The sequence below is a fragment of the Phyllobates terribilis genome, unplaced genomic scaffold (genome assembly GCF_046119375.1).
Source record: "Phyllobates terribilis strain yellow unplaced genomic scaffold, ASM4611937v1 Scaffold_636__1_contigs__length_917067, whole genome shotgun sequence".
NCBI lineage: Eukaryota > Metazoa > Chordata > Amphibia > Anura > Dendrobatidae > Phyllobates > Phyllobates terribilis.
This window is the reverse complement of record NW_027363396.1, coordinates 524,873-542,708: the sequence shown is the minus strand read 5'-3', so window position 1 is coordinate 542,708 and position 17,836 is coordinate 524,873. Positions and strand designations below refer to the sequence as shown.

Here is a 17,836-nt window from a genome sequence, read left to right as displayed (position 1 = left end):
CTGGCTTCTGCAACTTTGAACATGAAAAATCCAATGAGGAGAAGAAAAGCAAAGCCAAAGAGTCCATCCCAAAATCCGACAAACAAGCAAAATGAACAAAAAACATTGAATTCAATTCTTTCTGATTTTAGAAACTGCATTAAAGAAGGGGTGCACCGGTCCTGGAGATACTGCAATACCAGGTCAATGCGTGGAGTGGACAGAGCAAGCTCTTTTTCCATCTCCCTGTTCTAAAAATCCATTTAATATATGGTCCCCAGATAGGGGACGTATCAGATATTAAACTGATAAGAACAGATACTACACTTGATCTTAGCCAAAAGGCCGAGAAGCGATAACCAGAATTGGTTTCAAACTACGGAGCCACCCAAGGATCCTGAAAAGTCCATTTGTGGAGATGAGCTCCTGGACTCCCGTTAAGAAGACATGTTGTCAACCTCTAGATCCCTTACATGCCTGCACTTTTCGGCTTGCTGCTGCTGCAATCCACGCGTTTTAGATCTGCATAACTCCACCTCTTTAAACACAGCACCTTCACCCCCTGCTGTTCCCACCCGCCTCAACACCGTTGGAAGGGAGGAGAACCAATTAAGGCGGGGGGTGGGGTGGAACGAGCAGCTGTCTACCCTTAGCAGGAGGGCTCCTGATTACATACCTCTCCTGCTGCTGCTGCTGCTGGCTGTCCAGCAGCAGACTGAAGGTGGCTGCTGCTGTGCACAGGTATATAAAGGCTCAGAGCCTATTATGACACGCGCAGCCAGCGTTCCATTGCCACATTCCATCTACTGCAGGCAGGATACCTGGCTGGCTGAATGTCGCTGAGAAGCTCACAGAGACCGCCATAAGCAACAGTTTAACAGAATGCCACAGACTAATCAACCAAACTTTTTGGGTTGGGTTCTCTTTTATAGTCTGCAGGCATTAAATGAAAGAAGTCAGTGTTCCAGCAGAAGGAGACAACGTTTCAGAAAAGGCATTGTAGCAAACCAAAAAAGAAATTTTAAGCGCAGCAGAGTAACCAGCGCACATACCTGTTAGCTCAGGTGAGTTTAAAAGGCTGCTGTTGATAACAAGGGCATTTGCTAAATAGATGGTGTGTGTGCAACAATATACTGAAAGGTCAATTATATTGTGCAGCTTATCTCACCACCTGTAGTTATTTAGGTGAAAGCTCCAAAATGCTTGCCTAATATGTCTGTTTATCCAAAAGGAAGTAAAAAGGGAGAGCTAGAAAGATAGCATTGCATCACATTACATGGCAATGCAATGCACAGTTGCTGAAGTTGAACCAAAATGAGCTTGTAATCTGGCTTCTGCAACTTTGAACATGAAAAATCCAATGAGGAGAAGAAAAGCAAAGCCAAAGAGTCCATCCCAAAATCCGACAAACAAGCAAAATGAACAAAAAACATTGAATTCAATTCTTTCTGATTTTAGAAACTGCATTAAAGAAGGGGTGCACCGGTCCTGGAGATACTGCAATACCAGGTCAATGCGTGGAGTGGACAGAGCAAGCTCTTTTTCCATCTCCCTGTTCTAAAAATCCATTTAATATATGGTCCCCAGATAGGGGACGTATCAGATATTAAACTGATAAGAACAGATACTACACTTGATCTTAGCCAAAAGGCCGAGAAGCGATAACCAGAATTGGTTTCAAACTACGGAGCCACCCAAGGATCCTGAAAAGTCCATTTGTGGAGATGAGCTCCTGGACTCCCGTTAAGAAGACATGTTGTCAACCTCTAGATCCCTTACATGCCTGCACTTTTCGGCTTGCTGCTGCTGCAATCCACGCGTTTTAGATCTGCATAACTCCACCTCTTTAAACACAGCACCTTCACCCCCTGCTGTTCCCACCCGCCTCAACACCGTTGGAAGGGAGGAGAACCAATTAAGGCGGGGGGTGGGGTGGAACGAGCAGCTGTCTACCCTTAGCAGGAGGGCTCCTGATTACATACCTCTCCTGCTGCTGCTGGCTGTCCAGCAGCAGACTGAAGGTGGCTGCTGCTGTGCACAGGTATATAAAGGCTCAGAGCCTATTATGACACGCGCAGCCAGCGTTCCATTGCCACATTCCATCTACTGCAGGCAGGATACCTGGCTGGCTGAATGTCGCTGAGAAGCTCACAGAGACCGCCATAAGCAACAGTTTAACAGAATGCCACAGACTAATCAACCAAACTTTTTGGGTTGGGTTCTCTTTTATAGTCTGCAGGCATTAAATGAAAGAAGTCAGTGTTCCAGCAGAAGGAGACAACGTTTCAGAAAAGGCATTGTAGCAAACCAAAAAAGAAATTTTAAGCGCAGCAGAGTAAACAGCGCACATACCTGTTAGCTCAGGTGAGTTTAAAAGGCTGCTGTTGATAACAAGGGCATTTGCTAAATAGATGGTGTGTGTGCAACAATATACTGAAAGGTCAATTATATTGTGCAGCTTATCTCACCACCTGTAGTTATTTAGGTGAAAGCTCCAAAATGCTTGCCTAATATGTCTGTTTATCCAAAAGGAAGTAAAAAGGGAGAGCTAGAAAGATAGCATTGCATCACATTACATGGCAATGCAATGCACAGTTGCTGAAGTTGAACCAAAATGAGCTTGTAATCTGGCTTCTGCAACTTTGAACATGAAAAATCCAATGAGGAGAAGAAAAGCAAAGCCAAAGAGTCCATCCCAAAATCCGACAAACAAGCAAAATGAACAAAAAACATTGAATTCAATTCTTTCTGATTTTAGAAACTGCATTAAAGAAGGGGTGCACCGGTCCTGGAGATACTGCAATACCAGGTCAATGCGTGGAGTGGACAGAGCAAGCTCTTTTTCCATCTCCCTGTTCTAAAAATCCATTTAATATATGGTCCCCAGATAGGGGACGTATCAGATATTAAACTGATAAGAACAGATTTTTTTTTTTTTTTTTCGAAAGCCCGAATTCGTGTACAAAACCCGAGTGCGCTTAAAAAAGTGACAAGTGCCACAAAAAAAAAGTGCACTAGGATGCTGGTCTTCTTGAAACCCTCTCCAAAAGGAGAAGGGTCCCCCAAACCATTCCCCGTCCCTCCGAGCCAGAAGGCCACAGCGAGGCACAGGGACAAATAGCCACCTCCAGCCTGAGCCAGAGGCGACCCAATCTTACCCTCAATACCTGCCCGAGTTCTCACCCGAGCAAGGCACTGGGAGCCAAAGACTGTGCTCCCCTCCCGGAAGAGGGGAGCCAACAACGCTCTCCTCCCGAAAGAGGAGAGCCAGGGGGGTTCAGGGGGGAGCGGAACCTGATGGCCACACACTCCCCCCCTAGACCTGCCAAGAGAGGAACCCGTAAGGGAACCGCATCCCGACAAAATCCTAGTAAGGACGTGGACACACGTGAAAAAGTGGACACACAGTGACAAAAAAAAATTAAATAAATAGTGAAGGTTTCACAGTATAATACTGCCCGGACCTTCGACCGGGAATTGAAAAATTCCCCATCCTAAGGCCAGAAGGCCCGGAATAAGGGTGTGTGTGAAGAAAGAAATATTGAAGTGCTAGTGCAAATGTGCCATAAACTCAAGTGGGGTTCCCAATCCCAGTGAGTTAAGGCACCCCAGGGTCACCACTCCTGGGGCACTTCACACTTCGGGCTTTCGATCTTCCCCGGTCCAATGGCGTCGATCCTGGGGGGCCATGCTTTCCATCAGATGACTATATTAGCCACCTGGCGTACTAACAAGCGCCTAAACCCCAGTGTGCATAATGTATCAATCTACTAGGGCGGCAAACATCCAAAACCGCCTTTTCGAAAGATACTACACTTGATCTTAGCCAAAAGGCCGAGAAGCGATAACCAGAATTGGTTTCAAACTACGGAGCCACCCAAGGATCCTGAAAAGTCCATTTGTGGAGATGAGCTCCTGGACTCCCGTTAAGAAGACATGTTGTCAACCTCTAGATCCCTTACATGCCTGCACTTTTCGGCTTGCTGCTGCTGCAATCCACGCGTTTTAGATCTGCATAACTCCACCTCTTTAAACACAGCACCTTCACCCCCTGCTGTTCCCACCCGCCTCAACACCGTTGGAAGGGAGGAGAACCAATTAAGGCGGGGGGTGGGGTGGAACGAGCAGCTGTCTACCCTTAGCAGGAGGGCTCCTGATTACATACCTCTCCTGCTGCTGCTGCTGCTGGCTGTCCAGCAGCAGACTGAAGGTGGCTGCTGCTGTGCACAGGTATATAAAGGCTCAGAGCCTATTATGACACGCGCAGCCAGCGTTCCATTGCCACATTCCATCTACTGCAGGCAGGATACCTGGCTGGCTGAATGTCGCTGAGAAGCTCACAGAGACCGCCATAAGCAACAGTTTAACAGAATGCCACAGACTAATCAACCAAACTTTTTGGGTTGGGTTCTCTTTTATAGTCTGCAGGCATTAAATGAAAGAAGTCAGTGTTCCAGCAGAAGGAGACAACGTTTCAGAAAAGGCATTGTAGCAAACCAAAAAAGAAATTTTAAGCGCAGCAGAGTAACCAGCGCACATACCTGTTAGCTCAGGTGAGTTTAAAAGGCTGCTGTTGATAACAAGGGCATTTGCTAAATAGATGGTGTGTGTGCAACAATATACTGAAAGGTCAATTATATTGTGCAGCTTATCTCACCACCTGTAGTTATTTAGGTGAAAGCTCCAAAATACTTGCCTAATATGTCTGTTTATCCAAAAGGAAGTAAAAAGGGAGAGCTAGAAAGATAGCATTGCATCACATTATATGGCAATGCAATGCACAGTTGCTGAAGTTGAACCAAAATGAGCTTGTAATCTGGCTTCTGCAACTTTGAACATGAAAAATCCAATGAGGAGAAGAAAAGCAAAGCCAAAGAGTCCATCCCAAAATCCGACAAACAAGCAAAATGAACAAAAAAACATTGAATTCAATTCTTTCTGATTTTAGAAACTGCATTAAAGAAGGGGTGCACCGGTCCTGGAGATACTGCAATACCAGGTCAATGCGTGGAGTGGACAGAGCAAGCTCTTTTTCCATCTCCCTGTTCTAAAAATCCATTTAATATATGGTCACCAGATAGGGGACGTATCAGATATTAAACTGATAAGAACAGATACTACACTTGATCTTAGCCAAAAGGCCGAGAAGCAATAACCAGAATTGGTTTCAAACTACGGAGCCACCCAAGGATCCTGAAAAGTCCATTTGTGGAGATGAGCTCCTGGACTCCCGTTAAGAAGACATGTTGTCAACCTCTAGATCCCTTACATGCCTGCACTTTTCGGCTTGCTGCTGCTGCAATCCACGCGTTTTAGATCTGCATAACTCCACCTCTTTAAACACAGCACCTTCACCCCCTGCTGTTCCCACCCGCCTCAACACCGTTGGAAGGGAGGAGAACCAATTAAGGCGGGGGGTGGGGTGGAACGAGCAGCTGTCTACCCTTAGCAGGAGGGCTCCTGATTACATACCTCTCTTGCTGCTGCTGCTGCTGGCTGTCCAGCAGCAGACTGAAGGTGGCTGCTGCTGTGCACAGGTATATAAAGGCTCAGAGCCTATTATGACACGCGCAGCCAGCGTTCCATTGCCACATTCCATCTACTGCAGGCAGGATACCTGGCTGGCTGAATGTCGCTGAGAAGCTCACAGAGACCGCCATAAGCAACAGTTTAACAGAATGCCACAGACTAATCAACCAAACTTTTTGGGTTGGGTTCTCTTTTATAGTCTGCAGGCATTAAATGAAAGAAGTCAGTGTTCCAGCAGAAGGAGACAACGTTTCAGAAAAGGCATTGTAGCAAACCAAAAAAGAAATTTTAAGCGCAGCAGAGTAACCAGCGCACATACCTGTTAGCTCAGGTGAGTTTAAAAGGCTGCTGTTGATAACAAGGGCATTTGCTAAATAGATGGTGTGTGTGCAACAATATACTGAAAGGTCAATTATATTGTGCAGCTTATCTCACCACCTGTAGTTATTTAGGTGAAAGCTCCAAAATGCTTGCCTAATATGTCTGTTTATCCAAAAGGAAGTAAAAAGGGAGAGCTAGAAAGATAGCATTGCATCACATTACATGGCAATGCAATGCACAGTTGCTGAAGTTGAACCAAAATGAGCTTGTAATCTGGCTTCTGCAACTTTGAACATGAAAAATCCAATGAGGAGAAGAAAAGCAAAGCCAAAGAGTCCATCCCAAAATCCGACAAACAAGCAAAATGAACAAAAAACATTGAATTCAATTCTTTCTGATTTTAGAAACTGCATTAAAGAAGGGGTGCACCGGTCCTGGAGATACTGCAATACCAGGTCAATGCGTGGAGTGGACAGAGCAAGCTCTTTTTCCATCTCCCTGTTCTAAAAATCCATTTAATATATGGTCCCCAGATAGGGGACGTATCAGATATTAAACTGATAAGAACAGATACTACACTTGATCTTAGCCAAAAGGCCGAGAAGCGATAACCAGAATTGGTTTCAAACTACGGAGCCACCCAAGGATCCTGAAAAGTCCATTTGTGGAGATGAGCTCCTGGACTCCCGTTAAGAAGACATGTTGTCAACCTCTAGATCCCTTACATGCCTGCACTTTTCGGCTTGCTGCTGCTGCAATCCACGCGTTTTAGATCTGCATAACTCCACCTCTTTAAACACAGCACCTTCACCCCCTGCTGTTCCCACCCGCCTCAACACCGTTGGAAGGGAGGAGAACCAATTAAGGCGGGGGGTGGGGTGGAACGAGCAGCTGTCTACCCTTAGCAGGAGGGCTCCTGATTACATACCTCTCCTGCTGCTGCTGCTGCTGGCTGTCCAGCAGCAGACTGAAGGTGGCTGCTGCTGTGCACAGGTATATAAAGGCTCAGAGCCTATTATGACACGTGCAGCCAGCGTTCCATTGCCACATTCCATCTACTGCAGGCAGGATACCTGGCTGGCTGAATGTCGCTGAGAAGCTCACAGAGACCGCCATAAGCAACAGTTTAACAGAATGCCACAGACTAATCAACCAAACTTTTTGGGTTGGGTTCTCTTTTATAGTCTGCAGGCATTAAATGAAAGAAGTCAGTGTTCCAGCAGAAGGAGACAACGTTTCAGAAAAGGCATTGTAGCAAACCAAAAAAGAAATTTTAAGCGCAGCAGAGTAACCAGCGCACATACCTGTTAGCTCAGGTGAGTTTAAAAGGCTGCTGTTGATAACAAGGGCATTTGCTAAATAGATGGTGTGTGTGCAACAATATACTGAAAGGTCAATTATATTGTGCAGCTTATCTCACCACCTGTAGTTATTTAGGTGAAAGCTCCAAAATGCTTGCCTAATATGTCTGTTTATCCAAAAGGAAGTAAAAAGGGAGAGCTAGAAAGATAGCATTGCATCACATTACATGGCAATGCAATGCACAGTTGCTGAAGTTGAACCAAAATGAGCTTGTAATCTGGCTTCTGCAACTTTGAACATGAAAAATCCAATGAGGAGAAGAAAAGCAAAGCCAAAGAGTCCATCCCAAAATCCGACAAACAAGCAAAATGAACAAAAAACATTGAATTCAATTCTTTCTGATTTTAGAAACTGCATTAAAGAAGGGGTGCACCGGTCCTGGAGATACTGCAATACCAGGTCAATGCGTGGAGTGGACAGAGCAAGCTCTTTTTCCATCTCCCTGTTCTAAAAATCCATTTAATATATGGTCCCCAGATAGGGGACGTATCAGATATTAAACTGATAAGAACAGATACTACACTTGATCTTAGCCAAAAGGCCGAGAAGCGATAACCAGAATTGGTTTCAAACTACGGAGCCACCCAAGGATCCTGAAAAGTCCATTTGTGGAGATGAGCTCCTGGACTCCCGTTAAGAAGACATGTTGTCAACCTCTAGATCCCTTACATGCCTGCACTTTTCGGCTTGCTGCTGCTGCAATCCACGCGTTTTAGATCTGCATAACTCCACCTCTTTAAACACAGCACCTTCACCCCCTGCTGTTCCCACCCGCCTCAACACCGTTGGAAGGGAGGAGAACCAATTAAGGCGGGGGGTGGGGTGGAACGAGCAGCTGTCTACCCTTAGCAGGAGGGCTCCTGATTACATACCTCTCCTGCTGCTGCTGCTGCTGGCTGTCCAGCAGCAGACTGAAGGTGGCTGCTGCTGTGCACAGGTATATAAAGGCTCAGAGCCTATTATGACACGCGCAGCCAGCGTTCCATTGCCACATTCCATCTACTGCAGGCAGGATACCTGGCTGGCTGAATGTCGCTGAGAAGCTCACAGAGACCGCCATAAGCAACAGTTTAACAGAATGCCACAGACTAATCAACCAAACTTTTTGGGTTGGGTTCTCTTTTATAGTCTGCGGGCATTAAATGAAAGAAGTCAGTGTTCCAGCAGAAGGAGACAACGTTTCAGAAAAGGCATTGTAGCAAACCAAAAAAGAAATTTTAAGCGCAGCAGAGTAACCAGCGCACATACCTGTTAGCTCAGGTGAGTTTAAAAGGCTGCTGTTGATAACAAGGGCATTTGCTAAATAGATGGTGTGTGTGCAACAATATACTGAAAGGTCAATTATATTGTGCAGCTTATCTCACCACCTGTAGTTATTTAGGTGAAAGCTCCAAAATACTTGCCTAATATGTCTGTTTATCCAAAAGGAAGTAAAAAGGGAGAGCTAGAAAGATAGCATTGCATCACATTACATGGCAATGCAATGCACAGTTGCTGAAGTTGAACCAAAATGAGCTTGTAATCTGGCTTCTGCAACTTTGAACATGAAAAATCCAATGAGGAGAAGAAAAGCAAAGCCAAAGAGTCCATCCCAAAATCCGACAAACAAGCAAAATGAACAAAAAACATTGAATTCAATTCTTTCTGATTTTAGAAACTGCATTAAAGAAGGGGTGCACCGGTCCTGGAGATACTGCAATACCAGGTCAATGCGTGGAGTGGACAGAGCAAGCTCTTTTTCCATCTCCCTGTTCTAAAAATCCATTTAATATATGGTCCCCAGATAGGGGACGTATCAGATATTAAACTGATAAGAACAGATACTACACTTGATCTTAGCCAAAAGGCCGAGAAGCGATAACCAGAATTGGTTTCAAACTACGGAGCCACCCAAGGATCCTGAAAAGTCCATTTGTGGAGATGAGCTCCTGGACTCCCGTTAAGAAGACATGTTCTCAACCTCTAGATCCCTTACATGCCTGCACTTTTCGGCTTGCTGCTGCTGCAATCCACGCGTTTTAGATCTGCATAACTCCACCTCTTTAAACACAGCACCTTCACCCCCTGCTGTTCCCACCCGCCTCAACACCGTTGGAAGGGAGGAGAACCAATTAAGGCGGGGGGTGGGGTGGAACGAGCAGCTGTCTACCCTTAGCAGGAGGGCTCCTGATTACATACCTCTCCTGCTGCTGCTGCTGCTGGCTGTCCAGCAGCAGACTGAAGGTGGCTGCTGCTGTGCACAGGTATATAAAGGCTCAGAGCCTATTATGACACGCGCAGCCAGCGTTCCATTGCCACATTCCATCTACTGCAGGCAGGATACCTGGCTGGCTGAATGTCGCTGAGAAGCTCACAGAGACCGCCATAAGCAACAGTTTAACAGAATGCCACAGACTAATCAACCAAACTTTTTGGGTTGGGTTCTCTTTTGTAGTCTGCAGGCATTAAATGAAAGAAGTCAGTGTTCCAGCAGAAGGAGACAACGTTTCAGAAAAGGCATTGTAGCAAACCAAAAAAGAAATTTTAAGCGCAGCAGAGTAACCAGCGCACATACCTGTTAGCTCAGGTGAGTTTAAAAGGCTGCTGTTGATAACAAGGGCATTTGCTAAATAGATGGTGTGTGTGCAACAATATACTGAAAGGTCAATTATATTGTGCAGCTTATCTCACCACCTGTAGTTATTTAGGTGAAAGCTCCAAAATGCTTGCCTAATATGTCTGTTTATCCAAAAGGAAGTAAAAAGGGAGAGCTAGAAAGATAGCATTGCATCACATTACATGGCAATGCAATGCACAGTTGCTGAAGTTGAACCAAAATGAGCTTGTAATCTGGCTTCTGCAACTTTGAACATGAAAAATCCAATGAGGAGAAGAAAAGCAAAGCCAAAGAGTCCATCCCAAAATCCGACAAACAAGCAAAATGAACAAAAAACATTGAATTCAATTCTTTCTGATTTTAGAAACTGCATTAAAGAAGGGGTGCACCGGTCCTGGAGATACTGCAATACCAGGTCAATGCGTGGAGTGGACAGAGCAAGCTCTTTTTCCATCTCCCTGTTCTAAAAATCCATTTAATATATGGTCCCCAGATAGGGGACGTATCAGATATTAAACTGATAAGAACAGATACTACACTTGATCTTAGCCAAAAGGCCGAGAAGCGATAACCAGAATTGGTTTCAAACTACGGAGCCACCCAAGGATCCTGAAAAGTCCATTTGTGGAGATGAGCTCCTGGACTCCCGTTAAGAAGACATGTTGTCAACCTCTAGATCCCTTACATGCCTGCACTTTTCGGCTTGCTGCTGCTGCAATCCACGCGTTTTAGATCTGCATAACTCCACCTCTTTAAACACAGCACCTTCACCCCCTGCTGTTCCCACCCGCCTCAACACCGTTGGAAGGGAGGAGAACCAATTAAGGCGGGGGGTGGGGTGGAACGAGCAGCTGTCTACCCTTAGCAGGAGGGCTCCTGATTACATACCTCTCCTGCTGCTGCTGCTGCTGGCTGTCCAGCAGCAGACTGAAGGTGGCTGCTGCTGTGCACAGGTATATAAAGGCTCAGAGCCTATTATGACACGCGCAGCCAGCGTTCCATTGCCACATTCCATCTACTGCAGGCAGGATACCTGGCTGGCTGAATGTCGCTGAGAAGCTCACAGAGACCGCCATAAGCAACAGTTTAACAGAATGCCACAGACTAATCAACCAAACTTTTTGGGTTGGGTTCTCTTTTATAGTCTGCAGGCATTAAATGAAAGAAGTCAGTGTTCCAGCAGAAGGAGACAACGTTTCAGAAAAGGCATTGTAGCAAACCAAAAAAGAAATTTTAAGCGCAGCAGAGTAACCAGCGCACATACCTGTTAGCTCAGGTGAGTTTAAAAGGCTGCTGTTGATAACAAGGGCATTTGCTAAATAGATGGTTTGTGTGCAACAATATACTGAAAGGTCAATTATATTGTGCAGCTTATCTCACCACCTGTAGTTATTTAGGTGAAAGCTCCAAAATGCTTGCCTAATATGTCTGTTTATCCAAAAGGAAGTAAAAAGGGAGAGCTAGAAAGATAGCATTGCATCACATTACATGGCAATGCAATGCACAGTTGCTGAAGTTGAACCAAAATGAGCTTGTAATCTGGCTTCTGCAACTTTGAACATGAAAAATCCAATGAGGAGAAGAAAAGCAAAGCCAAAGAGTCCATCCCAAAATCCGACAAACAAGCAAAATGAACAAAAAACATTGAATTCAATTCTTTCTGATTTTAGAAACTGCATTAAAGAAGGGGTGCACCGGTCCTGGAGATACTGCAATACCAAGTCAATGCGTGGAGTGGACAGAGCAAGCTCTTTTTCCATCTCCCTGTTCTAAAAATCCATTTAATATATGGTCCCCAGATAGGGGACGTATCAGATATTAAACTGATAAGAACAGATTTTTTGATTGAATATATCTTTTATTAGCACAAAAAATAAGTTAACAGACAGTGTACAGTGCCGCAGCCCAGTACACACAGAATTCTACATCATATTTACATAGCATGAGGATACGACGCACTAACTAGACACATCGCACCCCTATGCTACACAAAACACTCAATCTGAAAGAAAAAGCATGTCAATCAATACAGTACGACGAACCGTGATAAGGGATAGGGATTGGGAAAAAGGGGATGGGGAGGGGAAAATCACAGGCCCGAAGCTTTATTGAAAGACAAGACACATAAGGGGAGAGGGGGAGGAGGGGTTTAGTCCTCATCCTCGTCCTCCGGACCGTCCATGATGGAATAGTCTCTGAGCAGGCTGTGGATCAGCCTGCGGCAGTCCTGGATGGACATCCTCTCCCTCCTCAAGATGAGCCGGTTCCTGACGACCCAAACGGCATCCTTGAAGCAGTTCATAAGGCGCCAAGCCTCCTGGATGGCTCCGACGGTATGAACCCCAGGGAATAGTCCATAAAGCACAGAATGGTGCGATAGGCTCGCCCTGGGGACAGAGTTCCTCAGGTCGTCCTCAAGTGCAGTCAATAGGCGCTGTGCAAATCCGCAGTCCCAAAAAGTGTGCAAAGATGTTTCCTCCACGAAGGGGCACCTTGGGCAGTACCGGGTCTTGCACAGGTTCCGGGCATGCATGAATGACCGGACGGGCAGTCCGCCCTGAATCGCCATCCACGACAAGTCCTTGTGCCCGTTGGTCAGCCTGTCAGACGACACATTTGTCCACACAGTCTCCAGCGTGTCCTGGTGAAGTCCTGTGATGTTCTCCACGTCATCCTTGGCTCTGATTAGCTTGTGGATAGTTTTGGGCTTCCACAAGTCGGGCTTGAGTCCCTCCAGTTGATGCTCCCCCACAAATCGAACGACGTCTCCGTAGAACCATGGCGTCGTCCAGTTGTAGGGGAAGGAGCTGTCCCACTTGTCCCAGCCGAGTCGCCTCCAAAGAGGAAGCAGGAAGAAGTGAGACATGGACCTGCCCGTGGAGCCATTCTTGACTTGCAAAGTCCGGCGGACACAATCACACACAAAAGAGGATCGCAGGAGGGTGGGGATATCTGGAACGCCCTTCCCACCCTTGCGAGGCTCCTTGTACATGACGGCCCGCCTGACTCTGTCCATCTTGGATCCCCAGACAAAGTGAAACACTGTCTTGGTAATGGCCCTGCACACAGTGACGTGTGGGGGCCAGGCCTGCGCCGTGTACTTCAAGACGGGCAGGACCTCATTACGCAGGACGAGTGCCTTACCCTCACAAGTGAGGTGTCTGAGGCTCCAGAGTCCGATCCGTTGCTTCACCTTGGCCAAGCGTTCTTGCCAGGACTTGAGGGCCGCTCCTTCCTTCCTGAACCAGACTCCCAGCACCTTGAGGAAATCCGGTTGAATGTTGAAGGGGAAGGGGGCAGAGGAGGCCGGCTGCCAATCCCCGAAGAGCATGGCTTCCGACTTCCTGCAGTTGACTTTGGCCCCTGAAGCCCGACCGAACCTCTCACACGTCTGGACGAGGGCGTCGACTGAACCACGATCAGCGCAGAAGACGGTGACGTCGTCCATGTAGAGCGAGCACTTGACCTCGTGTCGTCCCGGACCCGGTGCGGTGATCCCTCTGATCTCTCCATTCTGCCGGATAGCCTCTGCGAAGAGTTCTATAACACAAACAAAAAGAAGAGGTGATAGAGGGCAGCCTTGTCTGACCCCAGAGAGGACAGGGAAGGGGTCAGTCTTCCAGCCGTTCACCAACACCGAGCTGTGGATATCAAAATACATCAGACGGACATACGAACAAAACATGTTACCCAAACCTAACCGGTGCAGAGCTCGGCCCATGAACTCGTGGGAAACCCGGTCGAAGGCCTTCTCCTGATCCAAGGAGACCAGGGCCGCGTGTGCGTGGCGGACCTTGATGTACTCGACCGTGTCCCGCACGAGAGCGAGGCTGTCTGCGATGCGACGTCCAGGGATGCCGCAGGTCTGGTCCGGGTGGATGATCCGTCCGATGACCGTCTTAAGTCGTGTCGCCATCGTCTTGGCCAGGATCTTGTAGTCCACGTTGAGCAGAGTGATGGGACGCCAATTCCTCAGGTCGCACCTCTCTCCCTTCCGCTTGTACAGGATCGTGACCATTCCTTCCCTCAAAGATGGAGGCATTCTACCCTCCACCACCATCTCCTCGTACAGGTCCAACAGGTCCGGACAGATGAGGTCTCCCAGCGCTACATAGAGCTCCGCTGGAAGACCATCACTGCCCGGGGTCCTGCCGGTCCTAAAGGATTTAGCGGCAGAGAGCAATTCGCCCACCATCAGAGGTTTGTCCAAGGCTGCCGTGCCTGCAGGATCAAGATGGTTAGTGATACCTGACAGGAACTTATCAGCAGCGTCGGGGTCGGTAGTCTTGTGGGAGTAGAGTTCGCTGTAGAAGTCGCTGACGACCCTCATCACGTCCTCCTTCCCACGTCGCATGTTTCCGCTCTCGTCTCGCAGCTCGTTCAGGGGCGTGTGACCGGCATGAAGTTTCCTGAAAAAGAATGAGTTACATTTCTCACCCTTCTCCAGATTCTCCACTTTGGAACGGAAGACGATTCGCTTGGACTCCTCCTCAAAGTGCCTTTTCAGGCTCTTCTTGGTCTCCTCCAGCTCCTCCCTCACGTCCCAGCCGCAGTGAAGAAGGTCCTGCAGCGACCGCAGCTCGCGCTGCAGCCCTCTGAAGTCCCTCCTCTTCTCACACGCCTGTTGTCGACCCTTGGCCTGAAAGAAACAGCGAAACTCAAGTTTAACATATTCCCACCAATCAGAGACTGTTTGGAAGCTACCCTTGTAGGACTGCCACATTGCGTAGGCTGCTCTCAGCTCCTCCACGACTTCATCCTGAGCCAGCAGAGCACAATTCAGCTTCCAGGAGCCGGGGCCGGACGGAAAACCGTCGCCGAGGACACCTTGTAAGTGAATGGCTCTGTGGTCGGAGAAGAAGCAGGAGACCATCGAGTGCCTACTCTGCCTGACTGCCCGAGAGGTGAACACAAAGTCAATCCTGGAGCGGAGTGAGCCATCGGGTCGGCTCCACGAATAGTTCGTGGAGCCTCTCCCCATGGAGCCCACCACGTCCTGAAGAGAGGCCTCGGTTACCATCTCGATGAGCAGCTTGGACGTGATGTCCAACTTGGCAGATGTGCCAGAACTACGACCATCCTCCTCGATGGGGCAGTTGAAATCCCCGGCCATCACTAAGGTCCTGGTGGTGGCAAGCTGAAGCCGCAGGGTCTGGAAAAGCTCCAAACGCTCATTCTTCAGTGGGGACGCATACACGTTGATGAACCTGACAGGTTCTCCCGCCCAGTTGCCATCTACAACAAGAGCCCTGCCGCAGATGAGCTCCTGGACGGACTCAAGCGTGAATGCGCCCCCCCTGATCAGAATTGCGACCCCCGCAGACTTGCAGTCACCCCCACCGGACCAGTAGGATGGACCGTGGGACCACTCCCTGGCCAGATGTTTGAAGGACCTAGAGGAGGGAAGGGAACATTCCTGCAACATATAAACATCACACAACTGGGAAGTAAGGAAGGCATAAATAGTCTGACGTCTGAACTTGTCCTTGATGCTCCTGACATTAATGGAAAATAAGTTAATATTAGCCATCATGTAGGGAAAAAAGAAAAAGTTAGCGCAGGCAATACACCTTAGTTACCACTCCGGTCGGGTGGTCCCTCGTCGGTGTTGACTGCTGGTGACGGGATCACCAGCAGGCCCTCTTCCTCCATCTGGTCAAGCAGCGCGGCCTCGATCTCGGCGACCACCAGTTCCTCCTCTTCTGGCTCGGCCACCAGGGTCTCAACCATGTGCTCCATCTCTTCTGGCTCAGGGAGGGTATCCTCCTTTTCGCCTACGAAATCCAGAATCTTCTTTTTGGAGGATTCAGTAGCAGGGCTGTCCTCCACCTTCCTCTTTCCCCGGGTTGGAACTGGGGAGACAAGAAGGGGAAAATCCTCCTCGGAATAGATAGCGGCGGGTGGAGGAAAGGTTAATTCCACCGCTACCATGGTCTGGGGAGGGAGAGTGGCTGCCGGGGCAGGGGAAAGGACACCTGCTGAGGAGTAGGGGAAGGAGGAAGAGGAAGTGGAATCCTCAGCAGGGGTGGCCGGGGTGGGGGGGGATTGGACGGGGGTGGCAGGGGGAGGGATCGAGAGAGGGGTGACAGAACTCTTACCCTCCTTTGACTTTTTCTTCTGCTTCGGAGCTGCTGGGACCGTCGCTGGGGCTTTGGCCACCGACTCCTTGACCGCTTTGGCCTTGGTCGTCTCGGCCTTGGCCGCTGGGGCCTTGGTCGTCGCGTCCTTGACCTTCACAGGCCTGGTCATCGGGGCCTTGTCCTCCGTAGCTGGGGTCGTCGCAACCACCGATGCCCAGGATCTCTCACGCTTGGGGCAATCCTTGTACAGATGAGCCGCCAGCCCACACAGGTTGCAGGACGTCTTCTTCGGGCAGTCCTTCGAGCTGTGTCCCGTCACTCGACAAATCCTGCAGGCATCCTCCTTGCAGTCCTTCATCTCGTGGCCGTTCTTGCCGCATCTCCTGCAGTTCTGCGGCATGTCCGGGTAATAGATGAGGCCGTAGGAGTTGCCCAGGGAGAATGTCGGGGGCAGGTGCCGAAGTCCGTCTGAGTACGCCAGGTCCCTGTGAAGTCTAACGGTCACCGACCACTTACCTGTCCAGAAGCCGAGTCCATTCAGGATGTGAGAAGGTTCCTTCACAACCAAACAGAAGCGTCTCAGGAAGGTACAGATGTCTTGGCCTGGGGTGTGCGGGTTGCGCATGGAGACCGTGATCCTCCTTTCGTCCCTCTGGATAGGGCAGCTACCTGTAAAGGCAGAGAAAGAATTATCTGGTCCTTTTGCGCTTACCATTTCCCAGAACCTCCTGCAGGTGTTCACAGTGGCGAAGGTGACGAAGAAGATCCCCGTCAAGAAGGTCTGGATGCTGAGGGTGTCCGACCTGGAGAAGCCTCGATCCAGCAGCATCTTCTGGCAGAACACGTCCGAGGACATGTCCGGCACCCTCCCATCCACTTCCTTCAGCTTCAGGGCCACCGTCTGCCGCATCCATGGCTCCAGGGCTGGAGCTTCGTGGCGGGGCTTCTGGGGTCCCTTCTGCTGGCCTGTCGTGGAGGCAGAGTCCTTGGGGTCAGAATCGGCTCCTGGCTGGGCCCTCCTGGCTGTCCCCTGCTCCAGGCTCTTCTTTTCGGCCTTCCTCGCAGCGCTTGCCATGGCTTTCCTCCTGCAGTTACTTCTTGGAGCTGGATCTGGAACTTTTCCCGGAATGGGTGGAGCTATGCAGATTCTTCTCCCGTCGTGTTCTGGACAAATTCCCCGAAAGGTCTTTGTCTCGATGATTTTCTTCCTCGAAGATTCCACAGGACAGCCCAATTCTTCTCCGAGTCTTCGTCTTCTTCTGGATTCTTTAGAGCTTCTTCCTCCCACCGATATCCGCCTTCCTTCTCCGATGTCAGCTGGGCTCCGAAGCTCTTCTCCTTCCGAGTTCGATCGCTCTCGTCAAGTGTAGATCGTAGCTCTTGTGTTCTTTTAAGAACAGATACTACACTTGATCTTAGCCAAAAGGCCGAGAAGCGATGACCAGAATTGGTTTCAAACTACGGAGCCACCCAAGGATCCTGAAAAGTCCATTTGTGGAGATGAGCTCCTGGACTCCCGTTAAGAAGACATGTTGTCAACCTCTAGATCCCTTACATGCCTGCACTTTTCGGCTTGCTGCTGCTGCAATCCACGCGTTTTAGATCTGCATAACTCCACCTCTTTAAACACAGCACCTTCACCCCCTGCTGTTCCCACCCGCCTCAACACCGTTGGAAGGGAGGAGAACCAATTAAGGCGGGGGGTGGGGTGGAACGAGCAGCTGTCTACCCTTAGCAGGAGGGCTCCTGATTACATACCTCTCCTGCTGCTGCTGCTGCTGGCTGTCCAGCAGCAGACTGAAGGTGGCTGCTGCTGTGCACAGGTATATAAAGGCTCAGAGCCTATTATGACACGCGCAGCCAGCGTTCCATTGCCACATTCCATCTACTGCAGGCAGGATACCTGGCTGGCTGAATGTCGCTGAGAAGCTCACAGAGACCGCCATAAGCAACAGTTTAACAGAATGCC

The 17,836-nt window shown here is 48.9% G+C and overlaps 9 non-coding genes and 2 pseudogenes across 9 annotated transcripts; all 11 read right to left on the bottom strand.

Annotated features, from left to right (window-relative positions):
* Nucleotides 1-145: 145 nt before the first annotated feature.
* Nucleotides 146-336, bottom strand: LOC141234300 (U2 spliceosomal RNA). The gene has a single exon (XR_012300281.1). It is a non-coding gene; the product is annotated as a U2 spliceosomal RNA (small nuclear RNA).
* A 1,115-nt stretch (nt 337-1,451) lies between these two features.
* LOC141234299 (U2 spliceosomal RNA) lies at nt 1,452-1,642 on the bottom strand. Its single transcript, XR_012300280.1, has one exon. It is a non-coding gene; the product is annotated as a U2 spliceosomal RNA (small nuclear RNA).
* Nucleotides 1,643-2,751: 1,109 nt separating this feature from the next.
* Nucleotides 2,752-2,933, bottom strand: LOC141234597 (U2 spliceosomal RNA). Its single transcript, XR_012300555.1, has one exon. It is a non-coding gene; the product is annotated as a U2 spliceosomal RNA (small nuclear RNA).
* An 800-nt stretch (nt 2,934-3,733) lies between these two features.
* Nucleotides 3,734-3,825, bottom strand: LOC141234648 (U2 spliceosomal RNA; annotated as a pseudogene).
* A 1,116-nt stretch (nt 3,826-4,941) lies between these two features.
* On the bottom strand, nt 4,942-5,132 carry LOC141234486 (U2 spliceosomal RNA). The gene has a single exon (XR_012300464.1). It is a non-coding gene; the product is annotated as a U2 spliceosomal RNA (small nuclear RNA).
* Nucleotides 5,133-6,247: 1,115 nt separating this feature from the next.
* LOC141234298 (U2 spliceosomal RNA) lies at nt 6,248-6,438 on the bottom strand. Its single transcript, XR_012300279.1, has one exon. It is a non-coding gene; the product is annotated as a U2 spliceosomal RNA (small nuclear RNA).
* Nucleotides 6,439-7,553: 1,115 nt separating this feature from the next.
* On the bottom strand, nt 7,554-7,744 carry LOC141234297 (U2 spliceosomal RNA). The gene has a single exon (XR_012300278.1). It is a non-coding gene; the product is annotated as a U2 spliceosomal RNA (small nuclear RNA).
* Nucleotides 7,745-8,859: 1,115 nt separating this feature from the next.
* LOC141234294 (U2 spliceosomal RNA) lies at nt 8,860-9,050 on the bottom strand. The gene has a single exon (XR_012300276.1). It is a non-coding gene; the product is annotated as a U2 spliceosomal RNA (small nuclear RNA).
* A 1,115-nt stretch (nt 9,051-10,165) lies between these two features.
* Nucleotides 10,166-10,356, bottom strand: LOC141234293 (U2 spliceosomal RNA). The gene has a single exon (XR_012300275.1). It is a non-coding gene; the product is annotated as a U2 spliceosomal RNA (small nuclear RNA).
* Nucleotides 10,357-11,471: 1,115 nt separating this feature from the next.
* Nucleotides 11,472-11,664, bottom strand: LOC141234522 (U2 spliceosomal RNA). Its single transcript, XR_012300499.1, has one exon. It is a non-coding gene; the product is annotated as a U2 spliceosomal RNA (small nuclear RNA).
* Nucleotides 11,665-17,228: 5,564 nt separating this feature from the next.
* Nucleotides 17,229-17,306, bottom strand: LOC141234629 (U2 spliceosomal RNA; annotated as a pseudogene).
* Between the last annotated feature and the right edge of the window lie 530 nt (nt 17,307-17,836).